The 18672-nt window shown below is 36.4% G+C and overlaps 1 protein-coding gene across 1 annotated transcript in view; it reads left to right on the top strand.

The window, feature by feature from the left end:
- The window catches only part of ERC2 (ELKS/RAB6-interacting/CAST family member 2), a 395998-nt gene that overhangs the window by 325187 nt on the left and 52139 nt on the right, over positions 1-18672 (top strand). Inside the window, exon 16 of the mRNA XM_058844563.1 lies at positions 12899-13089. The gene's annotated coding sequence lies outside the window, so the exon portion shown is untranslated. The remainder of the gene's footprint in view (positions 1-12898; positions 13090-18672) is intronic.

Genomic DNA, 18672 nt, shown 5'->3' with positions numbered 1-18672 from the left:
AGCTGTAATATGTTTCATCTTCAGTATGTATACCTGTATCAGTCAACTTGTAACAGTTTTAATAATTATTTTGTAATCAATTGCACTGTTCTGCTAAGACACTGTTTCCTTGAGTGAGCTGCATGGCCTGACAGCTTTTACTACAGAACCTAAGTGTGTCAACATCAGCAAATAGTTCTGTCACTTTTTTTGTTTTTAATTTACAACATAAAATCTTGAACTCAGAAAAGCAAAGCAAATGAAACAAATAGGCTAAAAGAGACAGCTGTGTGCTTTTGTGAAGAGAAACAGTAACAGAGGATAAATCAGAGAGCTGAGGATGACGTGCTGCAAATAAACCTTAGTACATATGACAGTTCTCTGTTTAGGATTTTCTCATAAAGGTTCAAGGTATAAAAAACTTAAAGGTGGAATAGAGTACTGCCAGAATATCTGACTTTTCCTGTAGGCAACTTTTTGAGGCAATGGAAGTATTTAGTTTATCTAAATATGTAGAATTTATTGTCCAAGAAGACAAGGTCCATGCATGAGCAGTGTTTACAAAACAGTGGATATCAGACTCCACGATGGAGTTTTTATTTGACAGAATCTGCTCAGTAAGGTAGGACATAGAGTAAACATGATGGAATGGAGGGGAATTCAAGAATCCTTTTTTGTGAGTCTGATGTAGAAGTCTGAAATCTGCAGTGAGCAGGAACCAGAGCTTCTCTTCTGGAAAGTTAGAGAGTATCTGGTTATTCAGAAAATTGATGCCAAGGTGCTTGCCCTTGATTTGGGAAATTTTCTGTGTGTTCACACAGAACATTATTTTTCATGTCATCAGGGCAGCATTGTGCACTAAAAGAGGTAGAAAGTGTAATACACTGTAAGCTATTTCATAAGTCTGTAAGTTATGTTTGTAGGGTTGGTTTTTTTTATCCTTTTTTTCTCCCTAAATAAGGAGATGAACATTCATCCTAATGGAAGAAACCAAAGATTTCTCTTAACCATCAACTAAAATTCTGGAGTTAAAATCAGAAAATGTGTCTCAGAATTTCAGCAGAGGTTGAGAAAGTCTTAAGCAATGTTTTCCTCTTCACATTACTATTGTCACAGGCTCTGGAGGACCTGCTATTATGACAGAGGCTGTGTACATCTGTCTGAATTTTATATTGTTAAAGCCTCCAGTTCTTCTTGCCTTATGATTATCTTCAAAATTCTATGTACAAATTAGATGTTGCTTAAGCACTGTGTGCAGTACCACCTGGAAATACTAAGTACAGTCAACAAGGGGAAAAATATCAGAAATGGTGACTTTGAATTCTGTAGAAATAGTTAATTACTGATTTTGTAACTGGATTTTAAAAAATCTGTGCTTCCAGGTTGTTTATTTTTTTCATTTTTCAAAGTATTTCTAAGGATATAAACATAAAGATATGTTTAAATAAGGCTTTTGGTGCAAGAATAAAATAATTAATGCCGCCAAAAGAGCTTCAAAGTCAGTCTGTCAGGTTCTTTATGGCAGTGAAGCTCTCACATTATCTTTTAAATGTTAAAATCAGTTCAAGTCAGTGAAATTTCTTTAATGAACTTTAGGGCACATCTTCAAAGAAACCTGCAATTGAACCTGTGGAAAGGCCAATGCCTTTGAACTGTGGAAAAGAAGTTTATCCTAGATTAGCTTGATCTTTTAGTTTACTCTGCCTTCTAATCTAGTAAGAAAGATCTAAGCTTTAAGAATACCCCTGAACTGCAGTGACAACCTAAAAGTCGTGCATTGTTAGGGAGAAATTCATTGCTTGCCTTAGGTATTTGCATTTCAAATTCAGAAGGACAGCAAAGTTGTTTATTTTGTACTGTGAACATGACCACTCTGGGTGTCCCTGAGCACTTTTTTTATTTGTTAAGAGATGTTTATTTGTTTTTTTGTTGATTTCTTTCACTTGTTAGTACCTTATAAATTGAAAATTTAACCTCATTTTTGTTTCGTTCTCCCTCTACCATTTCAGTGTACTTCCATCCAGTTCAGTCTTTCATCACTCAAATGTGGAACAATGTACCTTCAAATGTGAAAGAAATAACAAAATCTGGAACAAATTATAAAGTGATGGAGAAGGGAAATGCAGAGCTCTATGGAAATAAGTGCATTAATGCATAGGCTCTGATGCACATGAGTCTGTTTTGAAGGATACTTCATTTTTAGTTTGAACTTCTGTTTTTAAATTTTACTGTAATATGATACAACATTTGCTTGGGTGAGTACCTGAGGAACTTTCTGTGTTAACAGTATTCTTTTCAATAGAAATTCCACTGGATTTCAGATTTTGTACTCTTTCCAGGTTACAATAAGAAAAACATGGAAGAGATTTTTAATAGAAAAAAACAACACTCAGTGGTTTGCAGCTGGCAATCACAATGCCTCTACTGCTGCTTTTATTTTATTTTATTAAGTGGAACAGGTCAGTTCACTATCAGAGCTGACAGTGTTCCTTCTCTGGTGAAAGTAAAAATACAGGTCTAGCAAAAAAAAAGAAATTAAATGACCACTAGTTTCTTCTTTTCAATCATTCTGAGAAATGTCTTTTAGCAACTGTCTCATTTTGTGGAATCAAGGAGGACAAGGATGGTTATCACTCTGCTGGCAAAGGAAAATGCACCTTTTGTCTATAGCACTGACTTCCATAAGTGACATTATTCAACATCTACTTTTAATTATGGATTAATAAGCATTTACACTATGAAGAAAGTGCAGAAAGGCAGAGTTAGGTAGAAAGTCTGGTTCAGATGAAAGAAATCATATTTATAAAACTGGATTTTTGAAAAGCAAAGTATTGAAGAGAATAATATAAAATGTATTTGAAGGGAAATAGAAGAAATGAAAATTATATGCTTATTTAGTTTATAAATTATGCTATATTTTCCTGTATTTTATTTTTTTAAAGTTAATTCCTTGACCTTTTAAGGTTAATGGGATTTTCATCACTGGCTTGATTGGTGCTGTTTCACCCTTCATCTGTGAGAAGCAGTTTCTGCTTTTTATTACAATTTCAAAATGGCATCCTTCCTTTCCTTCCCTCACTCCAGTTTCCTAAGGATTTATAATCTTTTGCATCAAAAGGAAATTTTTTTCCTGGTACATACTGTATAGCTGAAATCAAGTACCAGGCAAAAAGCTGGCTGACCTAATGGGCTGATTCCAGCAGAGCAGACGTTTTGAATCTGGACTTCTTAGTTATTGAGGGTACAGGATTTTGAATGCTTTTATCCTTTTATTGGTGAATGCACTAAAGTGCACGCAGACAGAGAATGTTAAAGTGGCAGTCAGATAAACTTGTTAAAGCAGTGGGAGTTTTTCCTTTCTTTCTACATGACTTTATCATCACAGTGGAGTTAAAAGGCAATTAGCCCTTCAGCTCTTTTCTGGCCAGTTTATTGGCATTTTACACACAACTGTTGAATAGACAGTGCCATATTAAAAATTCCAACGAAGCTGGCCTGGGGATAACAGACTCTAAATTTCTGGTTAATGTAGGTTTCCTTGGGAGGAACTATTGCCAAAAAGCTCGGGTGAAATTATCTAAAAACAGTACCTATGCTGCATGTACTCATAGCTGATGGAAAATTGTAGTAGTCTTGCTACATGCTGTGTTACATTTCCAGGGAAATATTTTTATAAAGAGTGTTTGATGAAAAAGTTTATTCCTTTAGTAATAACAGGCTACCCACTGTGTTACTTAAGGCAATGAACATGGTGAGCAGAACGAGACGTTTTCATCATCAGAACAACAATCATACTTGCTTTGCATTTCTGTAATTTTCATCTGAGGCCATTAAAACACTTTACAAACATAGATTACTTGTTTCTTTCAGTGTGTGGGAAGATGGGAAATAGATTATTATGTCAAAGTTTTGACCAAATGTAGTCCAGATTTGTTTATTTTTTGTTTGTTTTGTTTTTGTTTGTGTTTTTGTTGGTTTTGTTTGTTTGTTTTGGTTTTTTTGTGGGTTTTTTTTTCTGTTCAGGGTTTTCTTTGTTGTTATTTTGGGGGGGGGACATGAATTTAGAATTGTAAAGAAACTTTGTGGGGTTTTTGCTCATTTCAGGGTCAGTAGAAAACGTGTATTTTGAAGTTCTTGCATCCCAAAGTATTAAGAATCAAAAATTTGACTGTAATATTCTTCATGACTGAGGAGAATTAAGTACAAACACAAGACATATAAGCTCACTACTGGAGAATAAATTGGATTTTTCATACCATTTCAGTTTTAATCTGGTCTTGCCAAAGAAAATAGAATATTTTTGATAGACGTGACTGAGATTATTAGTGCATCTTAATGATGCATTCATTGCTTCTATGAATAAATTTATTTAGTTAAATTTTTTAGCTGATTTTAATTTACTGACATTAGATCATGAGAAGTTCATTGAGGTCTATGAGTGTGATTGAGAGCCAGAAGGTAAAATCCTTAGAGAGTAGATCTGATTTTTAACCTGACCATAGGCATTGCTCCAAGCTGCGCTGGGAATCTGCAAAAAGGCTCCTTAGAGAAGTCCAGCTGATTTTTGGATCAGATCTCTTTCAAAGTAGGGAAAGAAAGCTGGTCAGTTTAAAGAATCAGAAGTCCTATTTTCTCTGTGTTTTAGTTTGCATGACAACTCCAGAGGGGACTCAGATTTTGTTCAGAGAGCAAGTGATGGATTTATGCTCCAATGTGCCTTAACAATAAACAAAGCAAACCAAAATGCCTTCAGGTATGTAAGTTAGAATTTCTTTCAGTGCACAACACTGATTTGAAGTGATCCCCAATAGCAGCAGGTCTATTTTAAATGGTGTCTACATGTATTTCAACTCTGTTAAAAACTCAAACTTTGCTTCTGATATGCACAAGCGATCATTAAAGTAATCTACAACTTTTGTCTTTTAATACAGCAAATACACATTGCAAGACAGCACAATGGTTTCATTAAATTGTTATTCACATGTAAATTGAAAGTCTGGAAGTTGGAAAGTGCCAGATTTAAAGTATCTCATATAATTATTTTTTTTTTAGGTGTCCTTTTGATTACATGTTGCACTTTTCAGTTGCACAGACATTTACTGCCTTTTCTGTAACACCTCTCTGCTGTTCCATGCTTGCTTCCCATTGCCCTGACTCCGTTCTTGAGCTCATTTTAAATGGGATTAACTGTGGCAGAGAAAAGTTGTGTTATTGGGCAACGTAGCCCCATCCATGCTCCTGCTTCAGATTTCTTATGTGCTAAAAAATTGTGTAGACCAAAATGCAGGCATTGTGTGAACTTCTGTTTAATTCAGTCAGGGCCTGTCTGAGATGCAGAGAGCACCCTCAACAACTTCAGAGTGATAAAATCTTTGCCATGATGACAGGAAGAGTGTCTGGTCATCAGGAACAAAACCAGTACTGAGGCAGGAGTGGTTCTGTGCTTTAGGCCGTCTCTGAGATTTCTGGGCTGCCAGGAAAAAAAACAATTTTTTTTCACATCTACAAAGTGAGGAAAATAAAAAAATACAATTTTATTTTATAGAGATGTGTCAAATATAACATCTTGAAGTCTCTTCAACTGTTTTAAAAATGAAAAGGACTATAAAAACTGAAGAACTTTACACAAGTAAGACTAACACATCAGAGCAAATGACCAAGACATCTGCAAGAAAGGCTTTTGAAACTGTGCCCAGTGTCTGTGCACCATCTTTTCCCACTCAGATAATAATGCTCTTCTCCTGTCACAAAAAAGAAGGTGGATTGTTGGTGCTCTAGAGAGATCCAGAAAGGGTGATGAGCAGCCCAGGAAGCTCAGGAAGCAAACAGCACTATAGTTTCAGGGAGATGCTTAGAAAAAGCAGCATTTTAAAAACGGGTAGAGCTGAAAGCAACTGCACTGTGTAAGGAATATTTGTCCTGTGGACAGAGCAACACAGACCCTGGAGTGAAAAATAACGTGTGATCATTAGTTAGAAATAGCCATAATTTATAGACACCAGGGGGCAGAATTAAGGTTGCAAGGACACCTATAAACCTGGAATTCCCATGCAGAAGGTTATTTATGTTCAAACTCAAACACACTTTTAAATTTAGATATTTGAATGGTATAGAATTTGTTACAAACAGCATTCTGTTTGTGGAAACAAAAACATTTAAATGCAGTTGGAAGAGAAGTGTGATTGTACATTTGTTACAAATGTGAATTTAACTAAAAGCTAATTTTAATTAGTTTCAGCCAATGTTCAACATTTTATTGTTTGGGCATAAATTAGTCCAGCTTTCTAAAGGAGAAAGATCAAACAAATCCTTTCTTGAAGGTTAGGCCTCTTTTTCTTACTTTCTGAACTGCAGAAAACACTGTAGATAACTGCAGCTTTTTATTTCCAACCTGACCTTCCACGTTCTGAAACTAATTTGCCATACTGCTTCTCAAAGTCTGCTCAAGGACTTCCTTTAGCAGAATAATGTGGTTCTTATTAAGCACATCCTATAAGACCCAGGAGGATTGCATGCAAAGAAAATAAGACGGAAACACAAATGAATTTCCATCCTCCAGTCAGATATATGATATTGATGACCAGGATGCATATGAAGGATATTGTAAAGAAGACAAAGAAAAAAAGAATTAAAGCAAATGTCTGACAAATTGGCTGTCTTCAGATGCGAGGATGACAAGTGGTCTGTGCAGCTCGGTGGAGGACATGGAGGCATCAAGCCAAATTGTTATGTAGTCAACAAGTCTCTTTGAATCACATGGTTATGTATAACCTCTCTTTTAAATAAGGCCTCAATTTAAATTACATCATCATGAAAGACTTAAAAGCCGTGAAGTTCTATGTGAAAGCTGATATAACTCCGAATGTTGTTTTTTGCAGTTATGAATTTTATATTTTTACAGGCATAATGATATATTCTGTTCAAGTGGAATTTCTTTCAGATATTATTTCTCTAATTTTTGAGTAGATGCACCAAATACAAGTAATTGTGAAAATAGGAGCTTTAACTTCAAATCAGTTGCTTCCTTTTTTTTTTCTGCAAGGTGACAAAATAATTTCATGCTAGCATAATTAAATGGAAAAATGCACTGAAATAGCTTCGCTGTACTATAATCCCTAAAATTTGTGATGTTCTCATTCCAACGTGGCTAAACATAGATTTCAGAGGTTTTACAAGGTTAATGAGAAATATTTATCCTCTGTACGCAACTCAGTGCAAGTGTAATTTAGTGAATTGGCTCCAGAATTATCACTACTTTTTCATTTCATTCTTCAAAAAGATGCAGAATTTGGGTAATCAGAATTATAATATGATTTTCCTATTAATCTGTTTTAAATCTGATATTTTCACCATGACTAATCCATGAAATTTGTCAACTTTGTCTGTGATTTACACAAGCTCTATTTATAAAGAGAACTTGTTTGAGACCTAAGGCATGGAATATTATTTCCCAGCATGCTTTTAGTGACTTTTTACTAACAAGTATAAACAAAATGTGCTCATTGACTATATTATTATTTCAAGATCAGGAGGTAAAACATGAGGAATGTTGAAGAGTATTCCCTGTAGCAGTGTATATTAGTCTTAAGCCATTAAGAAGAAAATAGCCTATCATATCAGAGTTGGTAAGGATGGTTGTGATCTTAAAGTTTACCTAAAATAATTGGATAACTTGCTTGTAGATTAAAAACATATGTGATTCTTGTATGTCTTTATGCTGAGGCTTTAGAATTAATTGCTGTCAGCATAAACCAGACCAAACAAAAATAGATTTGCATCAATTCTTTGTAATGGGTGAAAAAGAAAGGCTTGAATGACAGTGAAGATAATTCTGTTTTGTATTTGGGGGGAAATGGCTACACAATGTTCACATACAGGAGTGCAATTTACTATATATGGGAAAGAACAAAGCTGCTTTATGTAAATGTAATAACAGGCAAGTAATACCTTCAAAGGAAAGAAAAACAGTCTCTTGGGTACAGAAAGTTCGTCTGCTCCAGCTGTCCTCTCTCACTTGTTGGGGGAAGACATTTGGGGAAAGGCCAAAACACAGATATCCACAAAGCATCCAGTTTTTAGCTCAGCACAATGTCTCAATCAGCTTTTCCTGAGCTGCTCTGCTCCGTACCAAGCAAGCCATGGATGTGCAGCACAGCCGTGCATGTGAGGATGTCCCACTGCCCCTGGTGACGAGAGCAAGGTGACCCTGGCCCTCAGGAGCAGCGCTGCAGCTGAGGGACAGGCAGCATCGCCTCCTCTTCCAGCTGAGCTGGGGCCTCCTGCAGGAACTGCTGAGTGCTGTGGCTCTCTCCATGTCATCTCAGATTCCTGATTGTATGGTTTGATCAAAGATCTCCAGAAATCACACACATTGAGATCACAGATCTTGTTACAAGTCCATAGACTGAAGGCAGATAGCACAAGCTTGGCCTGCTCTTCAGTCTGGTCTTTCTCCAGCAGAAATTCAGTAGGTTATTCAAATGTCCATCAAGTTATCAAAATACACACATCCTCTCTCATGGTTCCTGGGGTGGGAAATGCCCCCTTTGTGGTCAGATCATAGGTGAGCTGCTGGCCATGTGGAGAAGGTGTTCACAAGTGTCAGTGCCATGGTGTTCTTATGTGATTGTTCAAGCCATGGCAGGGGAATTCTGTGCACTTGTGCTTCTGGTTGGCCTTCTCTCTTCTCATCCTTAATCACTGTAGCTCATGTTCCCAAAGGCCCAACTGCCTCTTAATCTGATTTCTGAATGAAAACAGACAGCTACACCATGTAGAAATTCTTATTTCACAATGCCCTAAGAGTCTGGGGGAAGTTTGGTCTCTACTCCAGGCTGGAAGCTGACCACATAATTACAATTTATTTCAGACTTGCAAAAGTATTTAGCCCAAAAGGGTATTTTGTGGAGGACAGAGAAGAATTTGGGGTAGACAGATGAGTGTTTTGCACATGATGTTTTGCACTTCCCTAGCTAAAAAGCAATTGAATAAATTTTCTTTTAATTGATCATAGCATAAAATGGAAAACAAGTGGAATCTCAGCCTTTTAAAAGATATTTTTAAAATAGAAGTGAAAGATAGATAATTGCAATTAAAGTCTGATTTAATATAATACCTTAAAATTCAGAAACCAAAATTATTTAATGATCATCTTACTTTAATATCTCAATGTCTCATTACTAATGCAACTGTTACCTTCAGAGCCTTGAAACTTGTCTAATGATACTGATATATGCAATTTATGAATAACCAATGGGGCTACGTGGCATCTGTTATTCTTTCTGGATATCCTAGATATTTGGAGTTAATATTTTTATGTGTATCATTCTAATGTATTATCCCCAGAATCGCTGGGGAAACACTTGAAGCTGCATCAAACGATGAAAGCTCTTTGTTTAATCCATTTACTGAATAATTGAGAAAAGACTCCTGTTTTCTACATTTAGGCTCTTAAAATTACTGTCTTTATGTCATAAAGAATTCTGCTCTGCATGGTTAATGTGACATGTTTGTATAAGAAAAAATGTTCTCCTGTAAATTAGGTCTGCAGAATTTGCTTAAATATTTGTTGCTTATGAAAGTTCTACAGCAAGGCCTTTTCCTCAGGCATACATTTATCAGCTGAAATCTTGATTGTTTTGCCTGTATTATGTCACTCACGTCTGGCAAGAACAGCATCCTGCTGTTTGTGAAGCTGACCTCCTGCTGCTGCTTAGCCACTTGTAGGATTCTATCCCAATTCCTCTAATCCACTGTGTTTCAATAGCACCATATTTGGGCTCCTTCACAGATTCTTTTGCTGCTCTGTTTGGGATGCTCTATGAGCTGAATTAGAATTTTAATGTTCCGTCAAAACAGAAGGAACCTTTTTATTAAATGAGAATATAAGGAATAATCTCCTCCAGTCCCTTGGACAGAATTTCTACACATGCACTGTATTATTTTCCTTCAAAGTTTTGTCCAGAAGTTTGGGGCACTCTTTCAATATATTGGTTTGCTTTGTGTAAAACAGATCAAATTTGAGGTTTAATGTTGCAATACAGCCTGCTACCGTCCTAAATTGTTTCTTTCCTGTTGTAACTCCTCATTCAGAGTTCAGTGCTCCTTGTTTCCATTATGTCAAGGGTTTACTGAAATCTTTTCAAGCTCCTTGTGCAAGTCAGGCCTAATTAAAGCAGAGAACTGAAAGGACTCCAAAAATGGTGTTAGAAACGACACCAAAGCACAAAGTGCACTGTAGGTATATTTGCCATACTTTCAAGAAGTCAGGAAAGATTTTCATATGTGTTTTTCCAGAAGCTATCCCCACATGAGAAGAGATTTAGAGAAAACAACTTAAAGCTTGATTGGTATATGTAGGTATGTATGCGTACATATATATGGGATGTATATATATATATAGGGAATATTTATATATATGTGGTCTGTCCCTTTGCTTCACATCTAGGCCTGTTAACTTTGCTGGATCCATTTGTGGTCAATACAACAATTGAAAAAAACAGGATAACATGATCCTGTTTAATACAGAGCTCCTGGGCTTATACTTGCTTTAAGAATTATTCTTTAGAGAATAGGATTTAGTTTACTGAAGAGTAAACATATGGTTAAGTGATAATCCTAATTTTATTCTTTGAACAAGTTCTTTGGACAAAATGTAATATTGCATGAATCTTTCTTGTACAATTTGAAAAACCTTCAGTGCAGTATATAGAGCTTACCTAAGTGTTTAAAGAGAAAAAAGATATTATCGAGGTGGAACATATTTCAACAATTTCATAAAGTGTCTCTCACTTGTACCAAATTTCCCTCTGTGGAAAATTCATTTTAGAGCATGTGCCATATTTGCTTCAGCTGTAGCTTTCTGCAGCCCAAAGTTCCCTCTCAGCTGGATCAGCATCCTCAGAAGCCACCTGGTGCCAAGACCTGTGAATGGGGTCAGGGATGCAGATGGAAACTGGAAAAGGCAACAGCTACAACAGTTTGATATTAATGATAAACTTTACAGCTAAAAATGGAACAGAGGAGATAATGAAGAAAACAGGAGAAAGAAAAAGACTTCAGAAAGAGGAGGTGAAACAGGGATAGAGGCAGTGAAGTATGGGAGGAAGCAGACGAAACAACACTGAAGAAAAGAAGCGGGACAAAGAAAACATTGTTGGTCTCCTTTCTTGCATTTAGCAAGTAATGTGTATATATGATTTGTTCACAAATGTGTTAACATTTCTAATGATATCAGCATAGAAGAATGATGTTTAAAGAGATGTTTAAACAGCTTTTATCAAGGGATTTAATCTATGGAATCCAAAATGAAGAGGTTTGTAAGTGATCCCTCCATGCAGTATCAATGTGAAGATTTGCTGTTCTGCTGCTCCTTCTCTGTACTTTAAAATTAATTGAAAGCCACATTGTTTTGTTTAAACTGTGAAAGCTTCCAAAGTCAATGAGTGAGGTAATTGACCTGCCTGTTGTAGGACAAAAATATGTATGTTAAATTGCATAATTAGTTTTAATTACATAATTATGGTGTTTAATATGAGGGGTCAAAGGTTACTATTACATTTAGAAGTCATGGCAAGAAACACAAAAATAAGCAACATAGTTTAATTCTGTGTTTCTTTGGGTTTTAAAAAAGGGGTCCACTGTGATCTATCCTTGACCTTGGATATTTGATGATTATAGCAAATAATATATTGCTGTTACCCTTTTTTGGAATCATAGAGACACCTTTGTAAATGACTAAGTGACTTTACTAAAGACTTCATTTAGGTTCAGAGTACACAAAAGTTAATCAACAGTGGGAACTCAACTGACAGCAATTTAATCTGATTGGGTAAGGTAATTACATGATTACCAGGAGTGTTTATATATGGACAAGGATATTTTTATTGGAAAAAATCCTAATTGCTTTCTTACTGAGAAGAGAAAAAAACAAACAAATTTGTTGTTGCAGGTTAAGAGGACATCCTTCGTTCCTTGAAATAGCTCCTTTTCATATTTAGTGACAAAATGAACGCATACTTTGCAAATTTGCACTGGGATTATGTTAGGAGTTCCTCTGTTTCTGAACTTGAAATAATGCCATCAATATCTTGTTTCATTTAAGCAGCTCGTTGCTTATACATTGTGTGATAGCCTAAAGATGTCATGATGCTTGTAATTAATTATCTCTTTTACTGTGTGTAAACACTGTTGCTTAAATACAGGTTGGTTTCACCAAACTTAAACCTAAAGATCCATTATACTAATGGATATTTCTGGGAAGGAGGACAGTATTTGTTTTTCCATGATGGTAAAAAAAACCCAAATGGGGGCACCATGTAAAAGATAGGTAGATAAAAGATGGTGTTCCTAAATGCTGGAAGAAAAGGTATCATTCAAGTTCTCTGAATGGTCCTTTAGAAAATTTTCAATAGAATCTTTCATTCTATTGAAATAGGAGGGAGTGTTGGGAGATGTATCTTCATTAACAAACATTAACCTCTGTGCTTACCTCCTGAAGAGCACTGCAGAGTAGAATCCCATTTGGCTGATAAATACTGGCTTGCTCCAAAACCTGATTAAGGAATGGGCTGGGCCTGGCCCTGGCACTTTGTAGGGTTGTGTCTAAATCTAAATGCCAAAAAAAAATAAAAATATTGACACAAGAGTAACTTCATATCACACCGGTAACTTTTGAACACATTCTGCCAGTGGAAATGGGATGCAGTCCTCTCAAGACTGACTTCTAAGGAATTGAAAAGTTAATGAACTAAATGTTAAATAAGAAATAAATGAATTTTTGAAATTAAATATATAATTATGGAAAGAAGTTCTGTGATATTTTTCATGTTATAAAAATTACATGTTCTCCCTTTTGCTAATTTTTCCCTTACGAGTGCTTTAGAAAATATTACAATTTTGAATTGTTTTTCTAAACCAGATGATCCAGTCACTGTTGGAGGCACATAGCCACGGCAAAATCTCATGCTGTACATTGATCACCTGTCCAACCTTTGCCTAGAGTGTGATCCCCAGTTCCTTCAAGAGATCCATCTTTACCTGTCTATAAAGAAGAAGAGGAGGAGGGAGACATCTGGGATATTCAAGTATCAAAGTTTAACACCAGAGCAGGTCGAATCTTGATTTATATTATTCTCTATATGTGTTGCTAGTTTTGACTTGGATATTTGGCTGGAGATTTTTTCAGTGATTGTATAGTATGGGTGGAAGTTGCTCCAGTGTTAAAGCATTTTCGTTTGGACTGCTCACTTGTTGAAACTGCATATGCATTTCTCATAGCTCTGTGGTGTGAAATTGAACCCAAAGTCACTGCTGTTGAGGAAGCTGGCTAATACTGAGCATGCCTGGAGTCTGCACTCCTCCCTTGAACATGTGCTGACCACAGAGACTAAAATGTGGCAGCTTGTTTCAAGCTGTTCAGTGTAGTCTAGCTGGACCATTCCGTATTTAGTGCACAACCAAATCCAGGTCCCCAGCCAGTGCAATCGTGTTCATTCACTTGTTAAACTTTCTTCCTCTTCCCTTTGCAAGAGGACTTTGATATCCCCAAAAAGCCAAGGTTTTGCTTACTGTCCTAAGGACTGCCCCTTTAGGAGTGTAGCACAGCCCACACACAAACCTGGAATATGTCCAACTTGTTCTTTGAGCAGAATGTGAACCCCTGACCTCCTGGGCCTCCGGCAAGAGTGCTGCCTACTGAGCCACCAATACCCAGGCCATCAATAAGTTTTAAATGCCAGTTGCAGACTTCACAGAGATAATGACTTCAGTGTGTAAAGGTTTTGTTGTGGAGGCTGCAGTCTCACACATGGCGTGACAGAGTAAATATGCTAAAACCATAGAGAGCCCTTGCATAACTCGCCCTGATATAACAGTTTTTGTAATATGTTTCAAGGCATGGAATATTATTTAAAGGGACCCTGTTATGTAGGCTTAGGCCCAAAATGAAGCTATTATGAAAAGAATGTTTAGCAAAACCAGAAATATGTCCATGAAATCGTTGGAGTGGGAATTTCAGGGTAACCTTGCTTGGATTTAAAGTTGCCTGCATGACATTGCACTGTTGTGCTAGGGAATGAGAACCAGCAAATGAAAATACTGTCAAGTGAGAATCAGAAACTGAGCAGAATAAAGACATTAGAAAGCTATTACTATTGTTATAACTTCTTAAAAATGTTACGTCACCCTGAGAAAGATGAAATGAAAAAATGAATTACAATCTAGTGATTCAAGATAGCATTATTGACACAGGTAAAACCATGTATTTGCATTTTAATAGTATTTTTAACATGATCACAAGTAAGTTCTTGTATTTTCAGTATTTATAAAGGAAAATGAATATGAAATTAGCTTTCAGGTTTTGACACATTTCAGTTTTATTGATGTTTCCTATTTAAAATTTAGCGTTAAAAGCATACAAGAGATATGTTGATGTTTGCCAACAAAGTGTTATTTATAGACTTGGATCAGGAAGGAAAACATGGCCAGATTCAAGCTAAGACTTAAATTGTTGAAAGGCTGTTAGATAAATTGCATGAACCTTCTATGGAGCACAGGCCAAGAACCCAGGACTCCTTTTCCCATCTGAGTGCCCAAATCACTAGGCTACAGACTCTTGCTCCCTCTTGTGTTCTTTCTCTGGCCCAATGAATCTTGAATTATTTTCTGTACAATGAAAGAGCTTCTGTGGTAGAACTTTGCTATCTCCTCTCCTTACCCCAGCATTTACTGCAGCCTGTAGCTGACTGGAATGTTCTGCTAGGAGACATTGCTGGGTCCAAGGCTGAAGAAGGAATGGGACAAGGGGATTTGGCTTCTGGCACGAGCAGTGCTGCTGCCAGGCTGGGAATGACTGGTCTCATGTGCTGTTTTAGAAAGAAACAGCGCCTGAAGGATTCTGTAGGGAGCCCACCTGGTTGGTGTTTTCAGGCTGGCTCTGAGAGCACCTGGTGGGTCAAACTCCTCAGATCAGCTGTGCAGCTCCCCTCAGGATCTGGCATAAACTGAGCCATGAGATGAAGCACCCTGGATGAGCAGGAAAACTCTGGCCATGCACAGAGATGCAGCTTCTGGGTCTGCATTGCCATCAAAGCCTTTATTGGCCACCAGAAACATCTCCAGGGTGGGATAGGGGCCTCCAGGATCAGCATTTTGACTACACATGCCTAAATTCTTCTCATGACCCGTTTTGAATTCCTACATTTTTAGTCTTTTAATTAATTTAATTTAACAGCTCTTTTGAATGTGGAACTGAGAAATTTTATAAACCTGTTTTTCAAACAAAAGTTAAGTTTTAAAGAATGTGTTCTAATTAGGCAAGATGATAGGAAAAATAAGTGGTTCAAAAGTGCATCAACACTTATGAACCAGAAGCAAACATAGTGTGTTTTGAAGCTTAAAAGTGAAATTGCTTTGATCATTTTAATGCTGTTCAGGCAGTATTGTAGAGCAGTGTGTATTAGATCTGAAATTAGGAATAGCCAACTAAACTGACTGCATTGCAGTTATAAAACAAGTTTGTCAAAATGACTGACTTAATTCCTAGGCTCTTTTTGTCCCACATGTATGTTTTTATGAAGTCCTGCAGTGTAGATCCTTTTCATGCAAATGTATTTATCTGCCTCAGTGGAATTATTCTAGTGAATAAGTGTGTAACATCAACTAGGATGAGTCTGGTTTTCTTTTTAATAGAAATGTTAATTTTGAAAATGACACGTGTGCATTAGTTTTAGTCTGAAGACCTACAGACAGTATAAAATTGGAACTGTAGATTTCCTTGGCAGTTCTTCTGTAATTGTTTCTACCTGTTTAAAACGCTGTACGAGTAATGTGATTCATTACACATTACTTTCCTGGCAGTAGATGTAGCACCTAGTTTGGTATCCAAATGTGAGCTATTGCTGCTTTGTAATGTGGTGAATTGGGGTGGTGGAGGTGGGAATAGAAGCTTTTATTCATGACAGGTGGTTGGTTTTAAAGACAAGTATTTTCTGCCTTGCTAGTATCTATTGTCATTGCAAGGGGACTTTTTATGTAGTAGGAAAACACTCCTAAGTAGGAAGGATGCAGTCTGTACCCAGTTGTTGATGGTTTAACTGCAGTTCCTTTGGCAGCATTTCTGGTTCCACACACAGGACTTTCACTGTCCCTTAATCTGTCTCTCCTTTCCCAGTGAACAGAAGTTAAATTGATAAAGTCTGTAATGTTAACAATTCTGTGTGCATTGGTGTAGGGAACTGCTTAGCACGGTGTTGACTTAATTGCTTTAAAGTGGGTGTGTTAAAGGGGGTCTTTAGATACCTCTGCTATGAATCTGGGATAAATAGCTAAAAAACACACCATAGTAACACACATGATGACAGAGAAAAGTTGAGAGGACTGGATGAAAGCCAGAGTGAGAAAATTGAGAATGAGCAAGGAGGAAAAAACACTGCTACAGAAAGCTATGAGTTGGAGTGGTAAACTTTGGAGATGAGTAGAGGTTTTAAAAAATTAATAACTTTTCTACAACTGTGGATAAACTATATTACATGATTTTGGTTGGTTTCAATCGGTGTAATTTGGGAAACCCTGCATAAGGCAGTTACAATAATTAAGTTGTGCTCAATAAGTATCTTGATGGAGGCAATAGTCAAATGCAAGATCAGCAACAGAAGAGCAAGCTAAGAAAAACAGACTTGTAGTTCAAATCACATGAAAATTGCTATTTCAGTTGGGAACAGCATACTTCCAAGATTATAGATTGGAAGGGTAAAAGTAAATCATTGTAAATATGACTCATATGTTAGTGAAAGCCCACATAAAATACATTATCCTCCCCACTATAAAAATAGTCAACTTCATTGTCAGGAAAAAAAAGTAGTGTGAACACTGTCATTTTTCCCTTGATCAATTTTACACAAAAACATTGTTAATTTTGATACATATTTTCTTATTTTCATTTTATAGGAGAGGTTGATTTGTGTGTGATTAGTAGCAATGATTCCTCAGCCTTAAATCACTTGATATCTTGAGGAGGAAAAGATTGCATGACATGGTCTTGCTGTCCTCTTTTTAGTGCTGCCACAAAGGATAAAGATTGTTTACAAATGTCTGCAATTTTTTGCATCTGCTCTCAGAAATACTAAACCTAATAGGGATTTTTCCAAGTTGACAGAGTTTTTGATAGAAATTGCTGCTTTATCAAACCTGAAACCTCTTTCATGTCAAGTGTAGTTTAAAAAAAATTCCTTTGAAAAGCTTTAATTTCAAATAGCAAATAAATAATTTATTGGAAATGGAACTGCTCAAAAAGAAACCTTGAGAGAAATCTGCATTACAATACCCAGAGCCTAATAGTTAGGGCATTATCCTTTAAGACATGCGACTTTGGTTCAATTTCCTTTTCTGAATCCAGCTGAATAGAGACTTAAATCCAGCTGAATATCTAATGCATCCAAGGCAACTGTCTTTACCACTGGACTATTGTCTGTAATAGGTTGGGTATCTCTGCTTTTGTGAAAATTGTGAAAGGATTTGTCCTAATACTAACAAGACCTTTCTGAAATCTTCAGAATTCTTATAGGCTGGGAAAGAACTTTTGTGCTTAGCTTTATTCATAACCCCCAGGCTCTGAAGAAATGCCTGTAATAATCATTATTTTATATATTCATACCAGGCAACATTTGTTAATCTGGACTCTAAACTAAATCTCAGTCTCAGACTCCTATAGAACTGTCTTTCCATGCCTCTGGTTATTCCTGTCAGCTGTCTTGGGTTTTTCTGTTTTTCCTATATCCATTCTTTTAACAGTTCAACCAACTTTGCCTAAAAGTAGTACTTGGGTTATAATGAATTTAACACCATTTTTCAATATTGTCTTTTGTATTCTTTGCACACTTTATTTTGATAAGCTAATTCTTTGATTGCTGCTGAAGGTACTTCTGGTTGAGATATCCACTTAATGAAAAAAATAAAAAAAATAAAAAAAATTCCAAAACATGTTGAAAGCAATTTGATGGTGGTTAGGAGTCTGCAGTCGTGATGGATTCCATGAAACCAGAGGAACTGGGACTGTTTGGTGGCCTGTCAGAGTGTAGGTATTCTTTTGAGATTACCAAAAGGGATCAGTTACCTTGGTAATGTGTCCACCAATATTTATTGTGTCTATTTCTTTACACAGGCTAACAAACATTCATCATGTGGGAATGTTGGTCATGATCAACTTGAGCTGAATTTAAATTGATGACCTAAAGGTTAAAGTCTCTGTATCCCATTACCTCTCCCTTGGGCTGTCCAGTCTCCCTACAAATGGGTTTAACTCCACTTTTAGTTTATCAGCGTCTTTGGAGGAAGAGCGCTCTTTAGAAGTGTTGATCTGACAAATACCATGGATGTCCTGTTAAAAAAAAAACCCAAACCAAATCAATCTGACTGTTGCAGCTTGTCAATACTTGCTGAGGAAGGTTCTGAACAAAGATTCAGATGCTGGACTAATAACTTCACCAGCCTGTTAGATAGCTTTAATCTAGTCATATGGGAACATAATGCAGTGTAGCAGTCCCATGAAACATGAAACTATGAGAACAGCTGAATAAATTTAAACACATTTTTGAACATTCTAACCTTTGTCATAAAAATCTGATAATATAGAAGAAAAACTAGTACCACTTGCTTTTGGCTTTGTTATTTTGTACAGTAGTTGAGAAGACAACA

This window comes from Poecile atricapillus, chromosome 9 (assembly GCF_030490865.1).
Source record: "Poecile atricapillus isolate bPoeAtr1 chromosome 9, bPoeAtr1.hap1, whole genome shotgun sequence".
Taxonomy (NCBI): domain Eukaryota; kingdom Metazoa; phylum Chordata; class Aves; order Passeriformes; family Paridae; genus Poecile; species Poecile atricapillus.
The sequence above is the reverse complement of the archived record's forward strand: the minus strand, read 5'-3'. Positions and strand labels throughout refer to the sequence as shown.